Source organism: Sander lucioperca, chromosome 6, assembly GCF_008315115.2.
Source record: "Sander lucioperca isolate FBNREF2018 chromosome 6, SLUC_FBN_1.2, whole genome shotgun sequence".
Lineage (NCBI taxonomy): Eukaryota > Metazoa > Chordata > Actinopteri > Perciformes > Percidae > Sander > Sander lucioperca.
This window is the reverse complement of record NC_050178.1, coordinates 16106369-16131192: the sequence shown is the minus strand read 5'-3', so window position 1 is coordinate 16131192 and position 24824 is coordinate 16106369. Positions and strand designations below refer to the sequence as shown.

General features: G+C 40.8%; 1 protein-coding gene across 2 annotated transcripts in view; it reads left to right on the top strand.

The window, feature by feature from the left end:
• The first annotated feature begins 1484 nt into the window (after positions 1 to 1484).
• The window catches only part of cntn2 (contactin 2), an 89562-nt gene continuing 66222 nt past the window's right edge, over positions 1485 to 24824 (top strand). For both annotated transcript variants that reach the window (XR_004897617.1, XM_031277242.2), the window contains exon 1: positions 1485 to 1726. The gene's annotated coding sequence lies outside the window, so the exon portion shown is untranslated. The remainder of the gene's footprint in view (positions 1727 to 24824) is intronic.

Sequence of the window (24824 nt, the reverse complement as noted above, 5' to 3'; positions counted from 1 at the left end):
TAATTAACATTAAAGCAAATTGTACATACACAAAGCTAAATGCATGAAAATTCAAAACGTTTGTAAACTGAATCTTAAATTAAACGTTCTAGAAAAACGTAAGGCCATGAAATAAACCTGCATTTTAAGACGTTTTTTGTCACATTAACATACCGTAGGCTACGTTACCGTATTAGCTTTATTACTTCACCTAATTTATTTTGTGATTTCTTTTTTCAATTTCTTTTTTGGATGTTAATGTTGTTTTTTTATTTTGTCGTTTACATGCAATATAAAAAGTTAAATAGCCTAAATATAAAAATAGGCCTAGGCTATAGAAGTACATGTGCGTTGCTATATATTATAATCCCGATCTTTCACCAAGTAGGGTTTAATTGGAGGGCCGGGGTCTCTTTCTCCTAGCTGGTCCCCGGGGAGCAGGGGTGTGCAGCGGGGCAGGGAGCAGCACCTGCCCCCTCTGTGCTTCACTTCCAGGCAGCCGAGGCGCGCACAACAAAAAGAGATGCAAACTGACGCCACTACAACAATGAAGGTGCTGCGTCAATCTCGTTGGGGGGGGAGCAAGAAAATTACCGGAAGTAATTCGATTTTACTTTCAAAATAAAAGCTTTTAGTTAAAGGCTCTGCTCAATGACTTATCCTATTAGCCTTATTAAATTTTACAATTAAGAGGTTCCCTAAAGAGGTCCCCCTATAGCTCATATAGCAACGAAACACTGTAAAAAGTATACGCAAATGAAGACCAACACAATGAAATATTGCAGTCAGTGGTGTGGGATAAGCTTGAGAAGAAAGAACAATTTGAGAAGTCTTTGGCAAATATTTCACTTGTTATTCACAAAGCTTTGAACTTGGCAAAAAAACAACTAACTAAACCTTAGATAAAACAACCCAAATGTACTCAATAATGTGTCAATATTACTACACAGTGAGACGGAATACAGCACTGACACACACTGCTGTACTGTTACTTATGGGCTTTAACTGAAACTCAAGCATGTTGCACTTTTGGGTCACAATCAGGGTTATCAGCGTTTATTTCAGTGGCTAATGGGAAACATGTAATGGCCTATCACTGATTACAGTCTGGGTGTGGCTAATTGATTGCAAATACTGTTGTGGAGTTTTTCAAGATAGTGACATGCTTCTTTATTGACAGGTAGCCTATATATTTCATATTATAAAAAGCATACTATAAGTGTGATCGACTGGCATTTCTCCTTACCGCCGCATGAGGCTACAACACTTTAGTAGCCTACACATCCTTAATAAACAATAATGTATGAATAGCCTTCTCATGAATGTAGCTTTGAAAACATTTCAGTGGAAGTTATAAGACTGACCAGTTGGTGTGTTTAAATTATAAATGATTAGGCAGGCGTTTTATTATGTCATACACAGACCGGAAGTTCTTTTGCTGTATTTTCGCGGCTTTGAGAGAGAGAGAGAGAGAGAGAGAGAGAGAGAGAGAGAGAGAGAGAGAGAGAGAGAGAGAGAGAGAGAGAGAGGCTCTACTAAAATTTCAAAAGGAGAAGAGAAGACAGCGCATCCACATAAGGAAGGTAGAGAGAGAAGGAGGGGAACAGTAACAAATCGCTTCTATCATCCGAGACACGGTGCTGGTGTGACCGACGTAGCTAGCAGCATCACCTCGCCTCCTGCGGACCATCATCCGCGGCTCCGTCTCGCAGCTGCCCCGGGAGAAGACTATCCGAATCTCAGCAAGGTAAACAAACCCACACCTCTCGCCAAACACTGTCTTATTTATTTAATTCCCCCTGTGTTTTTTTCTTGCACAATAAGCGCTGAAAAACAACGAGAGATGCGGGATTGGAAATGTTGAAAGCTCGGCTGTTTCAACAATAATAATTGATAGCCTACACTATGAATGGGTATCCCGCTTATTAGTATTTTTGACGCAATAGCTCTAATGTTACATTGGACAGACCCAGCAGGCGACGAGTAGCCCAGTTAGCGTTGCAAAACGTGTTTTCCCTAACGTTAAGCTGTGAACGTTACGCCAAACTTTACTATACATTTGGCAATGTCATTAAATCTGACAATTTAATACACCTCATAACATGACTTCGGTGTTGCCTGTCTTCGCGTCGGCTTAAATTTAATTAAGTTAACGTTACACTTCAACCGGGAATGTCTATAGCCTAGTTAAGCCCAGTGAATGAACAGACATGAGTTAAAGCTTCTGCTGTTTGCTGAATATGTCGAGCACACCAAATTATCTGTTTTAACGTCATGCTATTCTACATCGGTATTCTACGTTCCCAACCAAAGCTGGCTATATACACATATATATGATGTGCAGAGGACAGGATGTAGGACTAGATTCAATGAAACCCATGGAGGGTTTTTGAGTTTGTGTTTCACTTTAATTGAATTCAGTATGAAGGCTAAGATCAAGATGATGTGTGATGATGTGAGGTGCATGCATGTTACAGCATGGGGATATTTCTTTAAATTTAGAGAATGGGCTTCTAGTTACACACAAGATAATTTTTTCCCCCGTGTGATTTTAATATATCTGTGCTAAGGCAATGCTGTAATAATAATCACTATAATAATTTTGTACTGCCCACCCCATCAGTGACTAGTGTAATCACAAGGCTCATGTTCCTTCTCATCTATTGTTATCCACTGTAGGGAGTTGACAGCTATATTCTTTGCAATAATAATAAGTTCCACTCATATGAACTTGTAAGACTCAAGTGGTCTTAAATAAGTGCTATAAATAATGTCTGGAGCTCTGACACATGACAAGATTCGAGTTGAAGATCGGGTCATCACATCTGTGCAGTAATCACATAATGTGTTGGCAGCTGTACTAATGAAGGCTGTGTCTATATACAGTTTCACCGTTTCCCTTCTACTTATAGTGCGCTGTACACTTTTAACAGGCTATAATATTAATATATGATTGCATAGTACTAATTTCCCAAAATACTGCTCTAATGGGTGTTACACTTTGGTTCACTCCTATAATAGATTTGGGTTTATATTCTGGCATTAGGTGTGATCACTCGCAGGAAGATGCACTGTAGTTGAATCACTTTGAAACGGACCACATTGTTACCATTAACTAGTATCAGTGGTGTCTTTAATGTTAAAGCTGCTGTAGGTTGCTGTAGGCTGTTGTAATGACAATTATTTGCCCAGGTTAGGCTTAAAGGAGAACAATTGAGAGTTGTTTTTATGCATTTTTTTTTATAGCAATTTAGATCTTTACACTATTAAACCGCCAAGAAAATCATTCACTCATCATGAGTCATATTCATATTGTATTCACTCATGTACAGTACACACAGTTAACCAGAATTGAATGATTCATAGTTTAGATGTCAGTGAACAGACAAGTGATACATCATACACTAACTATGCAGCAGCTGGCTTGTCAGATCCTAGAAGAATAAAAAGCAGTGCTTGTGAAACACTGTACTCGCTGTAAAAAACTGAACAATGATGCAAAGCTGTAGAAGACGTGTCGAGTGATGTTATAAGCTTAGAGCTGTCATTTAGAGTTTGGCAGTGCGCAATAGTTTAATACTGTGACATGATATACTGTAAAGGGCAGGCAAGGCTGCAGGATGTTGAGTTGCAGAAATGAAAGGTGACAGTTAATGGCTACATTTAAATGGATGCAATAATGTGACCAATAATCTGGTTTACGTATGACCCATTCTTATTGTAAGTAAAGAAACCTGAAATGGAGAAAAATGTTGCTAACTGCATTAGCACGATGTCACTTAAAGATAGAAGTTGAGGATGTCTTGTTCTGACAGCACTGTTTTTATATTATATTGCTGCCGAGAAAGTGACATTTCAAGAACCAGCCTTATTTTGTGAAAAACACTTGTTTTCTGTTGTATCTAGAGTCAGATCAATTCGTTTCATCTCTGTGCATACAGAGATTGGTCAGCGACGTGTTTAGCCAGGTTTAGCACAAAAGGCTGTTAGCAGAGGGAAACTGCTTAGCTCCATTAAAAGAGAAAAAAGACACCTTCCACCTCCAGAGCCATCTTATTTGCCTGTTTAAAGATATGTTTATACTAGTAACGTCACATACTGTGATGAAAAGCCTGTACATATTCTGCTCTGATTCTGAAAGACATTTGGGAAGATCATGATGTACATACGTTGTGACTTAATCCTGACATAATGAGATCATTACCAATATTTACTTTTTGCGGCTTATACTGATTCTATTATTTTTGGGTGTTTTTAAAAGGGTAAAAAATATAAGGTATTTTCACACCCAAAGTTCGTTGCTCTGGTCCGAATCAGATGAATCTTGAAACGTTTCCCCCTTGGTTTGGTTTGGTTTCACATGGAAAAAAATCCAAGCGAACCAAAATGCATCACTACCAGCGCTTATTAGTCAGATGTGTCTGGGGCGGGAGCAAGAAAGTAAATACAGGAAGAAGGTTCCGTGTTCTGGGCTGGTGCATATTTCTTGCATCTCTATGGTCAAACCAGCTCATTTCATTTAAATCATTTTTCGGGCATTGTTGACGTCTGTCTCCAACGTTAACGGCAACAACAGAGATGCGAGTGACGGCGAGCTTGACCTCAGTCTATTCCTGTGAGAAAAACCTTGCAAGCTGCTCCATATTGCATGCTCTGCCGCATCGCAGATTGCAAAGCCAGGGTTTTTAGAGTGTTAAATGCTCATTTGCGGTTGCAGCGAGGGAGAGATCACTAAAGCAAAACTTGGAGGAGCAGCCTGTCACATAAAGTAATTAGCATCTGGCTTAGGACCCTTGGTGATCAATCGTTTGAGACTGTAGCACCTAAGCCTTGTAATGCTCTACCTCCACCCTTACGATCTGCTGTATCTGTGGACTGAAATCAGATAAAACACCTACTTTTTTAGACAGGCGTTTGGTTGACCTGTCTGCACTTTATGTGTTATTATGTCATTTTAATTTTGTATTGTGCTTTCATGTATTATGTCTTCTTGTATGTTTTTTTATGTGATTGTATCTGTGAAAAGCACTTTTTAAATACATGTACTTACTTACTTACTTACGTACTTACTTTTTGACTTTTATTTATTAAGTCCCTGACCCTTACATCTATATTGCGTGCTACTCAAGGCTGCTATCGATCCACTGGTGGAATGGAGAAGACTCATCTATGGTCACATGACATGCTTTGAGCTCGGGTGGAACAGTAAAGCTTTCTCAAACCTTTCTCATTCATAGAAGATTTATGTCAGTGTGCCCAGCTTGCTCAACAGCTCTTTGTGTTCTAATAGGCGGTGAGACCAGAGAGGTCATTCCCAGAAAGATATGAGCCACATCACCCTGTCATGACGTCATGCAAGTGTCAGATAGATGTGGAGATATGGAGCTGGCAGAAGGAGAATTCTTTGTTCTGCTCAGAGAAATCTTCCTGATAGCTGTTCTAGGAGCACATCTACAAGGGAAACAGCAACTGCTGAAATGTGAAATTCCACAGTCAAATTCCACAGCTTTTTTTTGTATTTGTCATTTATGCTTTTATAGTAAACAGATGGCATTTATACAAATTTGCACCCCAAGAACAGCTTTTGGCTGGGTACTTCAGTGCCCACGCTCTTGGTTAATGGTGTGTTAACGTACTATAACTTCAGATCCAAATATGTCTAACAGCCGCAATGGCGTTCAACGGTGACAGAAATTAATCATAGAAATTAGGAACAAATTACAGGGGAAAACACACTATTCAGTGTTGTTCTCTCTAGCAAACTGTCTATTCATGGTAAACAATTGATTTGATTGGCTCAATTGAGTGAAGGAGCTATAGCCGTGACCGCAGGGTAAAGAAACAATGCTCCATGAAGATTATTATTTATTAGGGGCATAACTTGTTTTGGTGAAACATTTGCAGCCCGCAAAAAAGAACGCCATATACAATATTAAATGAAGTTAAAGGACAATTCCGGCGCAAAACGAACCTAGGGGTTAATAACAGATGTGTACCCACTCAATCGCTCTCTGGGACATGTTTTCATGCTAATCAAATGTGTTTGTAGCTTGAAACAAGCTAGCACGGACCGCTGATTAGCTTACAACTCTAGTATTCGGGGCACAGGGAAAGTAAAAACAAATCGCTATTATACCACCAAAAAAGCTCAAAATATCACCACACTTCAACGGTAGCATAATGAGTGTCCCTAAATGTTAACCGAAGCATTGAGAACTTTGTAAGTGTACAGACAGTTTATTAAAAAGATAGATTATATCTATTATTGCGTTCTTGTATACAGGCGGCCGCCATCTTGGGAGCTACTGTCTTTCTAAACTATCTTTTTAGTGTCTGTACACTTAGAATGTTCTCAATGGTTCGGTTAACATTTAGGGACCCTTATTATGCTACCGTTGAAGTGTGGTGATATTTTGAGCCTTTTTAGTGGTATAATAAGCGATTTGTTTTTACTTTCCCTGTGCCCCGAATACTAGAGTTGTAAGCTAATCAGCGGTCCGCGCTAGCTTGTTTCAAGCTACAAACACATTTGATTAGCATGAAAACATGTCCCAGAGAACGACAGACGACATCTGTGCTGGATGTCAGGCTTCCTGGAATTGTACTTCCGTTGATCCAGACTATACAACCCATAAAGCATTTAGGATGTGGATTTCATGGGATGATTGTATTTCAAGCAGAGCTGTAGTCTATGAACAGTACCTGGGCGTAGGAGGCAGGCGCCTCTAGATGCTGCATGCCGTGGAGTTGGGCCGATTTGGGCAATTTACTGCCGAGCGGCGCTGTGAAGGGAATTACATTTCAATAACTTTGAACATAGGTGGGAGGGGGACACGGCCGAACGGCGCACACTGTTTGTTTAACGTTAACATTAACAAGATTAACATATGGCAGTTAGTCTCAAAGAAAACTAACACTGAAATGGAAATATCAAGCAAACAAAATAAGTGAGCTGAGTCAAAGTGTAAACACCTAACCAAAGATACTAAACCATCTCTGTTATAACCTCACTGCAGGTAAAAAGTCATGGTTTAGAGGCGCATGGACAACGACAGGGACAGGGTTGGTGCATTCAGGTGCACCTAGTAAAGTCCTAGAAACTTAAGCTGTTGTTGGAAAGTACTTGTCTGCCATCTAGTGGCTTTTCTTTTTGTTTGTTCCCAATTGACTAGTGAAATAAGTTATTGTTATTACACTTTAAATTAATTATTTAAATTTGACCACATGATCTTCGTGTGGTACGTTTTAAAAAAAAATTAACATACAGACACAATTTTCTTTTTAGAGAAGTAGTAAATATGACCTTAAAATTAAAAGTAAAGTTGAATAGTGACACTCCTATTATTTATTATCAATAATGTATCAGATATTTGTCACAGGTCACCGTTATAGCAACACATTTATAATTTGGGTTACTTAGTACGGATGTAGTTTTAAAGTAGTGCCACCAGCAGTTTTTACTTATACAGTCAAATATCTCAACAGGGTGGATTACACTAAAATTGTTCTGTTACCCACGTGATGAATTGTAATAGTTGGTAAACTTTTTATCTAGTGCCATCAACAGGTTTTTATTTGCCTGATACTTTGGCTCATGACCAAATACCTGCAAACTAATGCCATTCCCTTCAAACTTTCTTTATGGTGCTAATTAGCAAGTGTTAACAAACAACAAACACATTCTAACAAAAAATAGTGCAAAGAATCAAATATAAAAAACAAGTATTACATAAGAGTTGAAAGGTATGCCCTTTAACAGTAGCGTTTTTTGGCACAGGCGAAGCGGGCACGAGCTGCGAATCGGTTTATCTATCATTTCACTGTGTGGGGAATTGGCAAATTGGCGCCCCCTGCAGCTGCAGGCGCCCCTGCTTGCTGAGAAGGTGCCGTGCACAGAAGCTGTGTGAGAAGGGGAAAGGGGAGGGGGAACGGAAACAGACTCTGTGTTGAGAACTAAAAGTAGGCTAGATAGTAGAAGTTCACAAAAGCAATCCAACTTGGTAAAAAAAGACAATGTTGCTCTGCCAAATGTCTTCAAAGGAATGAAACGTTGATAATAAAGAACAATGATTTAATAGTGATAAAGGGATGGTGCACTCCCAGGCCGGTGGGCAGTTGTATCCACGCTAACGGCTCCTATAGTGGTCTTTGGTCCAGTCTGGCACCGGACACCCTGCGATGCCATCCAGCTCTGCGGCTCTGCGCGCTATTTAGGATTCACAAGGAGGAGCGGCATGCGTGGCCGCGGGTATATTATATATATATTTGGAATATCCATTGAAATATTCACATTTTACATGAAAAAAGTTACTCTCAGATGTGTCCAGTTTGGGACGTCGCATAGCAGTACTGTATGTGCTGGGGTACATTTTCACATAATTTATATACAAGTGGACACCTGAGTATTACCCCCATATTGATATAAATACACCCAAAACATGCTTTTAGGGATATTGTAGTCAAATATAGTGATTGTGATGTCATAATGCAGCAACAAAGTAATCTGTATTTTCTGTCTTTAAAAAACTATTAATCGATTAAAGGTTAAGGCTGGTGATAGTCTGTATTTTTTAATCAATAAATCCCATTAAAGACCAAAACCACAGCCTGATGAATCTTCTTCCTCCAAAAACACATCAATGAGCAACATCTTGTTAAAAACACATCAATGTCAATTATAACTTGTCTCCTGCTAGTTGTACTACAGCACTTACTTTTAAAAATAAGCATATGCCTATTTTTGAAAATATTTTCATATCGCTTTTCGGTGTTGTAGTTTGTAGACGGTCCCTAAACACTCGTCTTGCCGACTCACCACCGGAACACCGGAACTAAACAGAGGTATGAATTAGCACAACTTTTATGCATTTCTTTCACATCTACTGCAGCCATATTCACTGTGTTCACTCAGAAGGATTCAGTTCACATGGCGAGGCACTTGTAATGACATCTTGAACCAACACATTCTCACACCCATCTCGTAAAATATGGACGCTTGGTCAGGTGCCTTTGTCATTCTTATTGACGCTAAAAGTCTCCTTTAGCGCTTTAAGTAAACACGCTTGGTCGGGACTATTGCCGTCCCTTTAGCGCTATAAGTAAACGCGCTTGGTCGGGACTATTGCCGTCCCTTTAGCGCTATAAGTAAACGCGCTTCGTCGGGACTATTGCCGTCCCTTTAGCGCTATAAGTAAACACGCTTGGTCGGGACTATTGCCGTCCCTTTAGCGCCGTCCCTTTAGCGCCGTCCCTTTAGCGCCGTCCCTTTAGCGCTTTAAGTAAATGCGCTTGGTTGGGACTATTGCCGTCCCTTTAGCGCTATAAGTAAACGCGCTTGGTCGGGACTATTGCCGTCCCTTTAGCGCTATAAGTAAATGCGCTTGGTCAGGACTATTGCCGTCCCTTTTGACGCAGTTATGTTAAGGAAAAGGTCGTGGGTGGGCTTACGGTTCCATGACGTGTGAAGAACGGGACGGTTGGGTTTAGGAAAGGGTCGTGGGTGGGTGTACGGTTCTGTGACACGCGGGAAGAAAGAAAAAAACGACTATAGCAAGCGTGACGCGAACCCCACTCTCCTGGGTGAAAGTCCTGTGTTTGACCCATCCACCACCCCAACCAACCTTCTTATGCGGAACTTCGCCCTTACATACTACTCGCTAAATCCTATATCACTGCTGCTCTCTCTCATGCGTTACACAAACACGCTGAAAGACACCTTTTTCGTCGCATCAGACGCTGACAGCCACTGTCCAAACGTCCTTATTTTATGAGTTCGGAATGAGAACGGGTTGCTTGAACATGTTGGCTAAAAGTACGTTTAAAACCTGCCCCGTTTCAGCCGCCTGGGTGCGAAAGCTAACAGTAGCATAACTCGGTGTAGGCAACACCGATTATTTTCATTTTTCTCGCTACTGACAGCACTACGTGACAACAAACAACATAGCTACGTGTTGAAATCGACCGGAAGTGGGGGTCCAGGGCCTTCTTAATGACGCTGACTGCAGAGAGGAAGAAACTTCTTTTTGTGGCGTGAGGTTTTGTACAGAAGAAGATACTCCAGCCCCTGCTTTTGGGGGCTGTAGGGCTGGAGCTGGAGAATGGAGTCACGGGGGATGGTATAATGGTAATGTCACAAAAAAGTGTATTCTTCTTCAATACAATATAGAAGCAAAAATGACAAACACACAAACAAACTGCTGTTATTAATTATGTCTTGACAGAATAGAAGAATCAATGCCTCTGTAATCTACTTCCATCATCACCTGATTGGAGCAGAGTGAGGTTCACAGATGGAAACCAGCTCACTGTTTGTTATACACTTTCTCAAAATGACTTTTAATTAGAGCTGAGTGTGTATCCCGATGTAAGTGTGGATGCAGTGTGCACATAGTGGGTTCGTCTATGTCTCTGTGTATTAAATATTATAGTTTGGAATAGCATATGAACACTGTCATGCAGTCGTGTACGTGTGTGTTTGTGTGTGTGTGTGTGTGTGTGTGTGTGTGTGTGTGTGTGTGTGTTTAGTGTCTGGGATGACTTTCTGGAAGGCCCCTGGTGTCTAGGAAGTGTTGAGGCTGTAGATAGAAGTCTTCCAGCAGCCTAGGTCCAAATTAAAACTCAGTGAAGCGCTGTGCAGGAGAACATGCTGCAGACTGCTAATATCAGGACAGCACCAGGGAGCTATCACACTGATAATGTTAGGTAAGCCAGAGCTGCACACCTAACCTGCTGAGAAAACAGGACTAGACATATAACTGTGGCGCTAATATGACAAGTGTAGTACCATTCTTTTCACAATAAATAACTAGAAGTTAAAGATACGTCTACCCAGCTAATCTTTAACAATGCTCAGCCGTTTTTTACACAAAGGAGTTTGCCAATTGCAATATTCTAATAGGAAAAAACAAGGAAGTTAATATATAATATGCTAATATGCCCATAAGCTTCAGTCTCAGTGTTCACGGCCAAAAATAAAACCCACTACTGCTGCCATTATTTCTGTAAATTCTCAAATAGTGGTCTTAAATGAACCTTGAACTTGAACCTTTACCACAGCTGCAGAGAGAACGAGGTCTTAATTAAAATAGGCTCAAATTAAAAAAGATAAATAAAACAAAACAAAAACACTAGTGCATTCCTGTAGTGCATTTTTTGAATTTGCATCAGGATGAATGTAAACAGCAGCAAGAACATCCCTGGTTAATTCTCTAGGCAGATAATGTAAGTGTAAATGGACTGGATTTATATAGCGCTACTCTAAGCGCTTTTACATTGTACAGACACCTTTCACCATTCACACACATTCACACACTGTGGCTGAGGCTGCGGCACAAGGTGCCACCTGCTCATCATAAACATTCACACACATTTACTGGAGCAATTCAGCAGTATATTTCAGCATATATGCCCCCCCTCCATAATATGCCTTAACATTAAAACATCTGCATCAGGGAAACTATATTCATAATTTTGACTAAGTTTGAGCACCAAGCATCATCGATGCAAACAAAGAGTTCTCCTCCCCTCGTCCCACCGGAGTCCTGGGCTCTCGGGATCCCAGAAAGGAGCCAGGTCTCTGCAAGATGTAGGCACAAGTGTCTCAGATCTCTCGTTGCTTGGCCAGCCCGAGTCCTATTTAATCTATTCTATTATCCTGCGACTGGACATCAGCAGGCTGGGTAATGGAACAGCTAATTGGGTATCTGTCGCAGGCCATACGTGCTCCTGTAACAAAGGTGCAAAAACAACATCCTGCACAGTTGCTTCACATTGAAAGCCTTCAAGCAACTCCATGGGCATAATCAATGTGAAAAGTGTTACGTTTCATTAACAGTGGCTTACCTCCACTGAAGAGAAAGCAGTATGTCTGTTAAACAGAGACTTATAGCAGCAGAATGGTGCAGCCTCCGCCACCATGGTATAAATGTCATGCGAAGTGATAGTTATTGTGCTAAGGAATTAAACGTCATAGCCGTGGTATGTGGTTATATATAACGACTATGAACTCATCAGATTGCTTGATTTGAGCAACACTTTTTATAATGTGATATTCATAGTTCATTCATATCAAAGTGGAAAGTGGATGTTTACAATAACCTTATGAGGCTGAGAAACCTGGATAAGGTAGAAGGGATATTCCTGACTTATCTGGGATATAAATGTAAAAAATAATCCTCTTTACGTCAGCCAAGCTTTGCTGAAACATCATTTTACATTGTATCATGATGAAAGTTATTTAAGTTCAAAGCTCCACCTTCGGTCACTTTTAAAGTGTCTTCCTCTCAGCTGGAAAAGCTGTGTTAAAATGTGATAGGCTTGGTATTTGCAAATATTGTGGGATTCCGAAGAATAACAAGGATTTAAGAGGCTGTATTCACAAAATATCCCAAGGCTAAAAGTAGCTATTAATGGGCCGAATTAGGAGGAACTTGGAAAATAAGGGCTTACTTTAGTGTTAAGTGCTTATTTTTTTTGTTCTAAGGGAAATTCACAAAATATTTGATCACTGAAATTAGCCCCTAAGTCTGAGAGAGTTTTGGGGTCCAGAGGGCTCCTTAAAGCATATTTCGATCAAAACAATCCAACATTCTGCCAATACAACAATGTCAACAATTAGATTTCATTGTTTTGAGTGTAGTTGGAGAAAGACATGTTTCTAAATGGTGAGGTTACAGAGATATTAACTGCTGTCGTCACACAGCCATCAGCTTGATTAAACAGAAGTTCATTTATTTTCTAGAGCGATGCATATTTGTTCTATGCTTTTAAGGCAATTGTTTTTCAGTGTTTATGCTACCTCAGATTTTTGATGGGTATCAACAGATCGTCCAATTTATGTTTCTCTTCTGAAATAACAGTTGTTTCACAGGTGATAGACACACTTCACTTTATTTAAGTTTGCGTGGTTGAAATCACCAGCATCAATAAATAGTCCACCTGGATGTGCACTTTGTGCACCAGTCCGTGTTAACATATATGCGCAGCCCACCTCCACGAGTCTTACCCGAGAGAGCAGCATCTCTGTCTGCTCGGAAGGCTAGCAGGCCTGGTAGCTGGATAGTCCGGTACACTGTTGTTCAGCCATGTTTCCACAAAAACAAAAACACAGCAGTCTCTGAACTTGCGTTGGGAGTTTCATTGAAGTTGGATGTAGTCCAGTTTGTTGTCTAATGAGCGGACATTTGCAAGCAGGATGGATGGGACAGCCTAGGACAACCTAGCTGAAACTCCTGCCCTTGTTTCGCGTTTCCGCTTTCTCGCACACCGCTTCCGATGTCCCCTTCCCCGGCTAGCGGCATCAAGCAACACCGCAGGCTGAGGTGCTGGTCTCCGTAGTAGGCAAAGCTTGCGTAGTGTGTTGAGTATTCCATCTGTAGTAAAGTTTCCTGCATATTCTCCGATCTGTACCAATGTATCCCGGTGGTACACATGTGCGGTAGTTTGAATGCACATAATTGCAAGGTTGCTGCTGAAAAAAGAGAGCCTATTAGCTTAGCTTAAAGATGGCTGAAACTTGACTCGGATTGGGTAGTGACAGTCCCACCCCCTATGGGCGGGTTGAAAACATGCGGAACTAGCTGACTGTAGTCTATAGCATCTGGCCGAGAAAGCCTCCGATGATGCAAAATGACAATTTTTGCGTCATCAGAGGTTTTTTTCGACACACAATACAGAGATCTCTCGTCTCAGGGGGACATGAGGGAGGGAAGCACGGTCAGTCGAAAATACTACCGGGTTTCTACTGATACAAAGCTTAATGCTAATTGGTGAAGTATCCCTTTAATTAATTTTGACCATATGGGCTTAGCAATTTTCTTTTTTAAACTTTTCTTAAAAGTATTGGTTCATGCACCGTTTAGGCACCGGCACCGTTAAAAAAGTATCGCTTTAGCACTGGTATAGGGAAAAAAACCAAACGATACCCAACCCTACTAACAATAACAACAGCGTTTCCGATAGCGCCATTGAGCTGAAAGGAATGCTACATCCTCCAGTCTCATTCTCAAGACAGACCTACTGGGGATATTTGGTGTTGGGACCAGCAGTTGTGTTAAACCTGATTTTAACCAAAAGGTCTGTCTCTGAAAGACAAAAGACCATGCGGTCTTTCAGAAATCAATTCAAAGAGATTTTCGGCCTACATGGAAAATTCTAATCCATGTCTCCTCAGAAAAGAGGGTGAAGCCATTTCACGGCAACAGCCCGCAAGTCACACGTAGGTGTTACTGCACAAAATGGCCACAGGTCAGAAAACTCCCATTGGATCCTGGGACCATAAAACAGCATGGAGCCAGGTCAGGGGACCTGATCTATAAATAGCCTGAGCACCCAAAAATCCTGGTCTTCCGTCTGCAACAGCGCTTGTGCTAAAAACTTCCATTTTTGAAACAAAGTGGATTTAATTAAGGGATCCTGGAAACACACGTCGTGTTTCAACGCTACAGAGAGAACAATGACATTCTCTAGAAGAAAATCGGACACGGACACCGTTGTATTCTTCAAAGTCGTCTCTGGCTTGTTCCCCGCTGCCCTCGGGATCAGAAAGCTTTTCTCCGCGCCCGTGGACGATTGCGTTCTGTTTTTTTCGTGGAAAGCTATGGACAGAGACGAACGGACTGAACACACAGTAAGAAGGCTTAAGGTTTTCTGGGCAGAGGAATAGTGTGTTTTATTAATGTCAGTAAGGCTAATGCTGCCACTTGTTATGCCATTAATGTGATTTACGATTAATAATGTGCTATTGCTTGATTTATCAATCTGATTGAACCACCGAGTCCAATCTGTTTGCTGTGAATGTACTCTGATCACGGTGTATTGTTGATATGTTGTGTTGAATATTGCAGCTAGCTTGTTAAAACTGTAATTGCTAGCTGCAACCAGTTAGTTGTAGCGCTAACAGGCTAGCTTAGTCACGTGGCATTGCAATGCAGCCCACTACCGCCCTCTTGAGGCTATATAGCTTTTGTGCAGCTAACACATCTAATCTAATCTGATCTAAACCTGATCTAATCTGGGCTTGACCAAGCAACCCCCGAGTTTCGTCACCCCCCTCCTCCTTGCACTCTCTCTCTCTCACACACACACACACACACACACACACACACACACACACACACACACACACACACACACACACATGTCTCATCACATGCTGGTTTGTTTTTGCTTTGTTTTTGTTGTAGTTTAAAAAGGGTATATTGGTTTTAATTGATCGAATAATTATTGATCGGCCATTGATGATTTTGAAGTTAATAAATTCTACTATACTTTAAATAGCAGTTGTCTGTGATTGTTTTGTGTATTCTGTTGTAATAATTGCTGGTTGAACACAGGTCAGTGCTCGAATTCCTTCCTTTTGTTCCTTTAAAGAATACCAGATAGATGTAAAGTTAAGATCTGTATTTTAAAAGGAACACCACCTAAATGAGACTGTTTCACAGTTTGATTATTGGTCCCTGACTTCCAGGGTGGTGCCCCGTTTTGATTGCTTGTCATTTTGGTGGAGTTATGAATACACATATTCATAACTTTATTAATATTGATAAAACATCTTTGATAATTTGCCAATAATTGAATCTGTACCCTACGAATTCCCAACATTGGTGTCCTTCACCTGTGGAATCGAACAGATTAGAGCCTGACCAATGGACTTGGACTGTTCTGCTAACGCTATATATTGACCAATATTAAGTTTTTGAACAAAATATAACACAAACAGTTTAATAACTTTCTACAAGGATCCCTTAAATCTAGTTATCTGGTTTTATTTTGACTAAGATAAATATGGAATAGGACAATTTGCAGTTAGAAAAAAGCTTGTCAGTTCTCCCTGGTGGACAAGCTATATAACAGCCACACTGTTTCTAAATGACCTGAAACATATCTTTGACATTTCTCTACTGCTCTGGCAAGAAATACTCCAATAACAATATGTCTGTGATAAATTAATATCAGCTGATAATATTGGCTGATCTATTTGTTAGGCTTTGTTATGGTTTTCAGGTTTAACAACATAAGCTGGGAGAGGTGAAGATGAAGTCGAGTATGAAGAAAAAACCTTACCCTATTTAAAAATGAGTTACATTTCACATTTTCTGTAACAATGGCAAAATAAATCTGTTGATTATTGCAACGTAATAAACTCAAGGTTATCAAGTGTTCACTGTAATCCAAGCATTTTCTCAGAACAGTTTTAGAATCCTGACACATAAAAAGCTAGCCTAGTGTCTCAGATTACCACAGGGTAAGGGTAATATGAGCGTAGGTATGGAACATTTCATTCCTGGGGGGATAAAATAACTTAAACGTCCATTTTTATACTTTTGAGTCCTTTCTCTAAAGTCAGAGCAGCATGTCAGCACAGATAGTCTGTATCTTCAGTCTGATCTCCTCTGAGAATCGCAACTTGTTGCTTCATCTTGTGGGGAAAATGTATTTCAGTGCTATCACACACATGTCTTCACGTCTCTTTCAACTGTTCCCAGTACTTGTCCATTGATTTTTTGACTTTATATTCCCTTGTGCTGTCCCCTCTGACTCTTCCTTGGCTGCTGGTTTAAATCAGTCCACTGAACTACATTCTAGTGGCGTAATACCCGCTCTGTAAAGCAATATTGTTTCAACAACCTGTGTTAACCTTACTGCATTAGAGCAGAATGTAACTGGTCTGAGATAAGCCAATGACATTTGACCACATAACCACACATCTGACAAAACTTCTTCATACAGCTAAGACTAAGTCTGGAATCTCAGTAGTTATTGAGAGCCGTCTAAACTGTGTCCCCCCGCCCCGACTATCAAACAGCAGAGCACTAAAAGTTGGCACCAAATGCTTGGTCAGATTCTTAATGGTCTCATGTTTACTTATACTTTAGATGTGCTCTTACACTAACCCCTAACCCTAATTGTTGTAGAAAAAATTGTTTATACTGGTGTATCAATTTAGGTTCCCCAGACAAGTACATTTCTACTGGAGAACTCCTGGGATTCATGTGTCATGACTATCTGTAACCGGGTTTACGCATGTGCATACCAAAAGACTGCAGACAGGGAAAGTAACAGCGGAGTTGTTTGAGAAAGTGAGTGAGTGAGTGAGTAGAAGCAGAATTAACTTTAACAAAAACGATGATTGTACATCATAAAAACATAAAACATTGTGAAGCCGATTCAATTAAGCGTTGGATAGTTCACTCACTAATAGGGAATGTGAACTGGGATTAGACCGTTGTGAGACAGGTTAACCCTGTAAGTTTAGCCAAGTCCATCATGCTTGGATAAACTTACAGGATGTAGGATCACAATTGTTCTGAAAGGCTATTATGTAGGGTTGGGTACCGGGAGCCGGTGCTAATACGGCACCGGTGCCTTAACGACTGGTATCTACTGGTCCGAATAGCAACGCAGACTTCGTGCCTCATTTTGGTGCCACTTTAATACCTTTGCTGCCCTCTGATGCTCTGAAACAGATGTTAGAGGCAACAGAAGCATCGCTGCATGTGACGCTAGTTAACATTACACTTGGCAGCAGGTAACGTTAGCCTACTGTTAGCTAGCAGCTGGATTAAACACAGTTAAAATGCTGTCAGCTAAATGGTGTAAAGTGTGACTGTATTTTACTGTAGAGGATTCCAGCGGGACGTCCAACCGTCTGCAGCAGCCGTTGACGGAAAAACAACACAGACTGTATGTTTACTTGAAACTCGCCTCGCCAGCCTCTGTGAAATACTGGTGAAATAAATTATTGTTATAAGTTTTTGTTATTACATTATTAATAAATCATTTAATTTTGACCATATGGCCTTAGCAATAAACAAGCCACTCTTAAATGTCGCCGACTGTCCTTTTGTGCACCTTTTAAAAGAAATACATTTTAAAAAGTATTGGTTCAGGCACCGTTTAGGCACCGTTTTAAAAGTATCGTTTTAGCACCAGTGTGACAGATGAGCAGGGACAGACAGACCAATATTGGCTGGCTCTCCACAGGGACTCCGGTGGTGCCGATGCCTGACTCCAGAGGTCACGGTGTCTGGGTCGGGGTCTCAGGGGAGCCTGGGGGCCTCCAGATGGAAAGGCTGGGCGGGGGAACGTATCTATGTTAATGTTGGCTGGTTCCCTGCTGGGTGACATGGGGGCGCAGAGATAAGCAGGAAAATCACTGGCAGTAGTTTGGGACTGCGAATAATAGCCCTTGTCTTAACAATGTACAGTATCAGTGCATTCTAGAAGGGCTTTACAATGACGCACAGTGCATGCTGTGATGAATTAGAATAGTCATAGAATAGGAGTTTAAAGATTGCCCAAAAGCCAGTTAGAGATCCAAAGATCCAAAAATTGTATGAAACTATTCAAAATCAATATGGCTGTCCAAAACCTACTTTCCAAGTAGCTATTTCTGTCTGTGTTCCTGTCTCTGTATGTCTGTGTGTGTCCTTTCTTGCTAGCTAGCTGCATTTTCACAAGCCACAAGCCTACACCACAAACATTACATTACACATTACCAGTTTGTAACAAAGTGGGAATCATCTTACTGTCCCACATTTCATAACCATGAAGCTGGCAGTGGCAGCCACAAGAGTATTCCATAACGTAACATACGTTGCAGAGCGATCTGTAGAGAAGGTTAATGAGGCTACGTGCTTGTTTTGCCAAAGTTAAACTGCATGTTTCCATTATGAGGAAGTCCAACTTGCGGTTTCCGCCATAGGATGTGTTGTGCCTTTATGACGTTGTGCTATAATGGTGGTAAGATAGTTCGATTTTGCTGTAGACACACTGTACACAGTTTTCGTTTTAATTACGTTTGAACTAGGGCTGTCAAACGATAATTTTTTTTAATCGCGACTAATTGCCAAATTCCTATAGTTAATCACAATTAATCGCATGTTTTATCACGTGAATAAAATTCTATTATTTTGCATTTAAGAACTGTTTTTAAGTACATATTAACAATGGAAAGCCATTCTTACCAGTGTATCTTAATTGGGAATCAATTGAATGCAAAGAAAGTTACTTTATGAACTTGACTTTAAGATTTGTAATTGTTTATTATTTATTTACTGTAAACAAAAGAAAAATGTGTGAATCTGTCATTATTGCACAATTCCTACAAGTACCTAACCTAACTGAGATGTAACACTAACACTTTGCTTATACAGTACAAACAAAATGGTCCAAAAACCAGATGCCACAGCAGGACATTTGTAACCTTTACGTTTTTATGCAAGGAATGTAACAATTCTCCTGGACAGAAAAGGGGGTGGACAATGTCCCAAATGACAAAAAGTCAAATAAACGATACAAACAACACAGTCCTAAAACCGTATGCTGATATACATAGTGAATATAGTGTGTAGTAACTTCTAAATAATTTTGATTACTCACTGATGTCCAGTGATCACCAGTTAATGAGACAGCGTTTGCAGCACTTTGCAGCAGTTCCAGTTGGGCTGCTTTCTCCGTGTCGTACAGGCTATGTATGTGTGAAACTACTGTCCCCCTCGACAACTTTTTGAACGTAAACTTTCCATTCAGAATGTTATTGGCATCTATTTCAGCGTCTCGTGCTCGCCATCCACTCAAAATGTAACGTTAGCCTACTACTCTTTGGCCGGCTCGCAAGCCCAAACAAGTGTATGTGGCGTGCCTGTTGTTTTGTTTCCGGTCTAGCTAGATCCGGTGTGGTGTTGTAGTTTTTCTAACGTTACTAGTTGTTGCAACAGCATGTGAAAAACACTACAAAGTTTGTACAAAGTAAATTGACGCCGTTAAAATGGGTTTGCGTTAATGCCGTTAATAACGTGTTTAACTGACAGGACTAGTTTGAACTGATTCCAAACTTTGGACACTTTCTGTCTCCAGCCTGTCTCTTCTCTTAGCCCCTTACACTCTTTCTTCATTTTGTAATCAGTCTTCATGGCATGTGTCAGTACCCGATTTGAGTTGAGTGCAGATGTGAGTTGCAAATGCGTCACTTTGCGACAATGACACCCAGGTTATTCTTTGTGAGAAAACTACTACTATGTTTGTTTGTGATCCTCGTTTCTTTCCCCAGATACAAATGAAACAAAACGTCACGGTCAATTTGACGTGCCAAGCAAATGGCAATTTTATTGGGTACTGTTATGATGTGTACTTGCTACAGTGTATTTTCTCCCCAGTAACAAGCTAATCTTGATGGTAATTGGGTCTCTTAATGATGTCAACAACTCAAGATAGCTTTCTGCTGTCTGAGCTGTCAATTTATCAGTCTGAGGTAAATTGCTTGGGGAGGACACTCTGCCAAACTCAGGAGAAGACCATCTTCTAACGAGACTTCTGTAATGTCAATACAATAAAAATGGACCTACATAACGTTCGTTCGCTACTGGCTACAAGTTAGCAATCAAACACAACAAAGGCTGTCACTTGAATGGCGTTTTGAGCTAACGTTAGCAATCAAACAATCATAGATAGCTAAAACGTTTTTGAAATGATATCCATCTTCTGTTATTGTTTGTAATGATAAAAGTTTATTATTTTATGGATTTCACTGCTTGCAGCCGGATCCGGATCCCTTGGTGTTATGCCGTAAACCGTTCAAATCTGAGCATGAGCAACTCACATCTGCACTTGACTCACATCGGGTAGTGACAGCACGTTTCGCCAGCAGCGTCAGCCCAGTGTGCAACAGTAATAATCCTCCGTGCGGAAACACCGTGAGCGATATAACGTTGGTAACATTAATTAAACGAAGCTTCGAGGCAAATCTTTTTGCATTGAGGATTTTTAGTAATCAAATTATTTGAGTTACTCGAGGAATCGTTTCAGCCCTAGATTCAAATTATAACTGTTTGCTCTTCTTCCTTGTTGCTAAATGGCAGTTAAGCACAATTGCAAGAACTTGTGTGCGACTGGCTTCATTTTATTCTCCTGACTAAATGGATGTTATTAAATCCTGGACCAAATCAGTTATACAAACTTTATATTCAGTCAGTATCTGTATATGGCAATGCCTGTTTGGAACTCCTTACAGCAGTGGTTCCCAACCTTTTTTCCTTGGCGCCCCCCCTACTTGTGTCTAAGAAAGGCTGAGCCCCCCCTCCGAAACCGAAGTTGAGGTAACTTTCCCTTACTTTCTTTTTTGATACAGAGGAGTTATCAGCACTTTTACGTTTCACCGCCATGTTTCGTTCATAAAATAGTGATGCTGTGGCGGCAGGAAAAACGAGGATAATAGCAGCTAGCAGCTAGCAGCTGACCTGATGAGAGCAGGGTCCCAGGTTAAGAGGTCCCGGAGGGTTGGCCTACTAAGTAGCCTGCCTACAAGTTTAAGCGAGAACAAAAATATATAGTTTTTATACAGACTTTTGTATACATTATATATTTATCATAATTTGTTTAACATGTGCAAATATTTTTTTTTTACCTCAACCTCAAACCAGATAAAGACTTGCGCCCCCCCTGTGATCTTTGCCGCCCCCCTTAGGGGTCCCCGGACCCCAGGTTGGGAACCACTGCCTTACAGAAAAGACTTTCCAAGGTTTCCTAAAAGTCTAAAAGTAGAACCAAATGTGTGTCACTCAGAGAATTTTAGGTCACTTTTTGGACTTTACTGGGACATTTAATAAATAACCTGAAGGAGAGAGCAAACACAGTGGTCTCTGAAGAACTTCAAAGGCCAAGCTGTCCATCCAAGGCCCAGGGTGCACTGCTGACCTTATTCCAGCCAACAGCCTTCTCTGGCCTCAGGTCAGCTGTATGTCATGACAGGAAGTCAGGGGACATAGTGAAGACTACTGAGAGGCAGCACTTATATCAGAGGTCAGAAGTCACACATCCGGCATTTGTAGGCCACAATATTTCACATCTGCTGACACACACACACACACACACACACACACACACACACACACACACACACACACACACACACACACACACACACACACACACACACTGAGGCTGCGAAGTTTGTCCTGAAGAAAGTAGAACAACAAGGCAATGAAGCAAGGAGAAAGTGGAGTAGTTGTGTGTTGTTTTTCTTTGTGTGCACTGCATTTGTTGATGTTAATGGCCCATGATTTTGTATGTATTTAACTGCACCTGTCCCTGTAAATTATTATTATATAAGTGGACTTCAATACATTGTAAAATGTGTGGTTTTATGTGTTATTGTTATTACAGTATTATTACCAGGGCTTTTTGTTTTACTAACCGAATAGTGTGTATGAAACCCAAGCAGTGAAAGTGAGTCTGGTCATGCTCTTACAGTAGTCTTAATTAAGTAATAACGCACTTCCTGATTTAATCCTAATTTATTTCAGCAAAAAAAGTCTTCAATTTAAGTATCATTTTGACATCAGTACTAAGTTTTTATCTGGTTGCATGTATCTAACCTAATCTGCAGATTATTTACATGATTAATCGATTCATTGTTCTGAAATAATCTAGGGTTGAACCTAATGCTTATTTTTATTGTAGGTTAATTTGCCAGTTATATTCTTGATTTGTTTTATGTAGAAAATGTCAAGAAATGGTGAAAAACAAGACGATGTGTACAAATGTTTTGTTTGTCTGACCAACAGTTCAAAACGCAAAGATATTCAGTCTACAGTTAAGTCAAACAGGAACGTAGCAAATCATCACAATTGAAGAGCGTGAATAATATCTTCAGTCTAATTAGGTTGAGTAGGGTGCAGTTGTATTTCGGCAGGTCTCGATCTGACACCTGAGTCGATCCAAGTAGAGCCATTTTCGCTAACCAGTGAATGATGAAGGCATGTTGGTTGGGTGAAATTATAAGTTAACTTTAGCTAACAAGCAGCAGCCGGCTGTTCGGTCGCTCCGCTCCCACTGTAGGGAGACTCATTTGCCAAGAGAATGGCTGACAGCCCGGTAGCGGCACTGTCTGGTTAACACAAGTTTTTAGCTGTGACTGTCCTTCCTTTACCGTACCTGAAGTTGCTGCATTTTGGCTGCTGTCTGTAGATTCCTTCATGCACAACTCATATTCTTTCGGATGTTTCATACGCAAATGTTTTAACAGCGGCGATGTTGTGTATAGTTTAGGGTCCTTGCCACCACGAGACAAATCCGCATTGCAAATTGAACATGTAGCTGGACTTGAATCGCCTTCTTTTACTGAAAGTACTGCCAAACAACACTTTTTCTGCTTGCAAGTTCCATTTTCACTTTCTCACAGCCTACTGCATTGAACGGTCCACCTACGTAAACACCATCCGTTAATCAACGGCGGCGTCATTACGTTGACCAGCGTAGCGCGCGTAGTGCAAGCGTAGGGTTTGGTTCGGTGGAAAAAAATTCTAAGGGTCGGCAGAAACCGAACCCCGTCAAAAAGCCCAATATTCGGCCAAATCCGAAGCCGAATCCTGGATTCGGTGCATCCCTAATCTGGATCAGCTCTGACTAGCCTTGGGTCTCTTTTTATTAAATGTATTTTTGCACATAAGTTTCAGGTTCCCATGTGTTTGATTTGTATCAGGTCCACAACTCTGGACCTCTGATCACTAAAACTCTGTATTGTCTTGCTAACAGTATTGACTACAGACTAACCTTTAACAACAGCGTGCCCTTTTATATGAGCCTTTTATATGCTCAGGCAGAGAGGACAAAGAACCTGTTTGCATAAGTATATGTCAACTTAGTCTTGCATTGCCAGACCTTCCTCCACAGCGCTATGTAGGAGGGTCTGGCTAGTCCACACAGCATTCTGGGATAGGAAAAAAAGGTGCTCTGGTTTTTTGGCATTTCTATAAACCAATCACAATCGTTTTGGGCAGCGCTAAGCGCCGGACGGAGCAACGGTGCTGTTGCAAAATAGCCTCGGGATGGAACTTGTTTTGGTGGAACGTGTACGTTCAAAGGTTGTTTTGGTCGTGCAACAGAAAACTCAGATTGGACATATAGTCTAGTTAGCTGTCTGGATTTACCCTGCAGAGATCTGAGGAGCAGTTATCCATAGTCCTCATAAATCCACCGGAGTTTAAAATTCCAACACAAATAAAATGGAGGGTGACGGACATTGGGCCGAAATGAGGGATATCCAGCGGAATTTCCGGCGGCACCTGAACAATCCCGGAAATGAAACATTGTCGGTATAGTCATGTCAAGTGACTGTGATTTGAGTGTGTTCTGTGTGGATTGCTCTTCAGTAAATGGTTCTCTGTTTATCAGGGCCAGAGGTGGTGAAAGGGACTGATAGAGCCACCATTGTTCCATAATAATCAGACGCACACACACAGACACACACAGATAATAGATGTGTTTCTCTGTGTCCTGATGAAGTCAGCCACAGTGTGCATGAAGTCATCCTGCTCTCAGGCGCCATGCTGCCCTTGTTAGTGGATGGGAAACTATAATAGCTGATTGAGGGTGCAGCAGGCAGCCTGGAGATTTTTATCTTCCTCCCTGGTTGGCTGCTTGGGTACTGGCTCAGGACTCATTATGCACTCTCTTCTCCAGTTGTATCTAAGTACAGAGACAGTTCAGCATGTCTTGATAATTTTTCCGTCCTTTGATGTTGCAGCAATTATGCTTTTCCCCAAATGTGGTCAGTCAATGAATGCCTAACTTGCATAAAGTGGCGGCAGGTACATGGTGTACTCTGTGTAGGAGTTACCCTGCAGTGCTAATTAGATGCTAAATTTATATTGTTCACATTTCATGGTACCTCTTTGTTGGTGGATCAGAGCAGGATGCATTTTGTTTTAGGCTGACAAGATTAGCTTCTTTTTAATTAACTAAATTCCCAGTGCAGCTTTAAAGGCTTTAGTTGATTATTTTTGAATGACTAATTGTAACATTTGCTTGTGTGTTACTGATCTGAATCAATTAATTACAGCAAAATG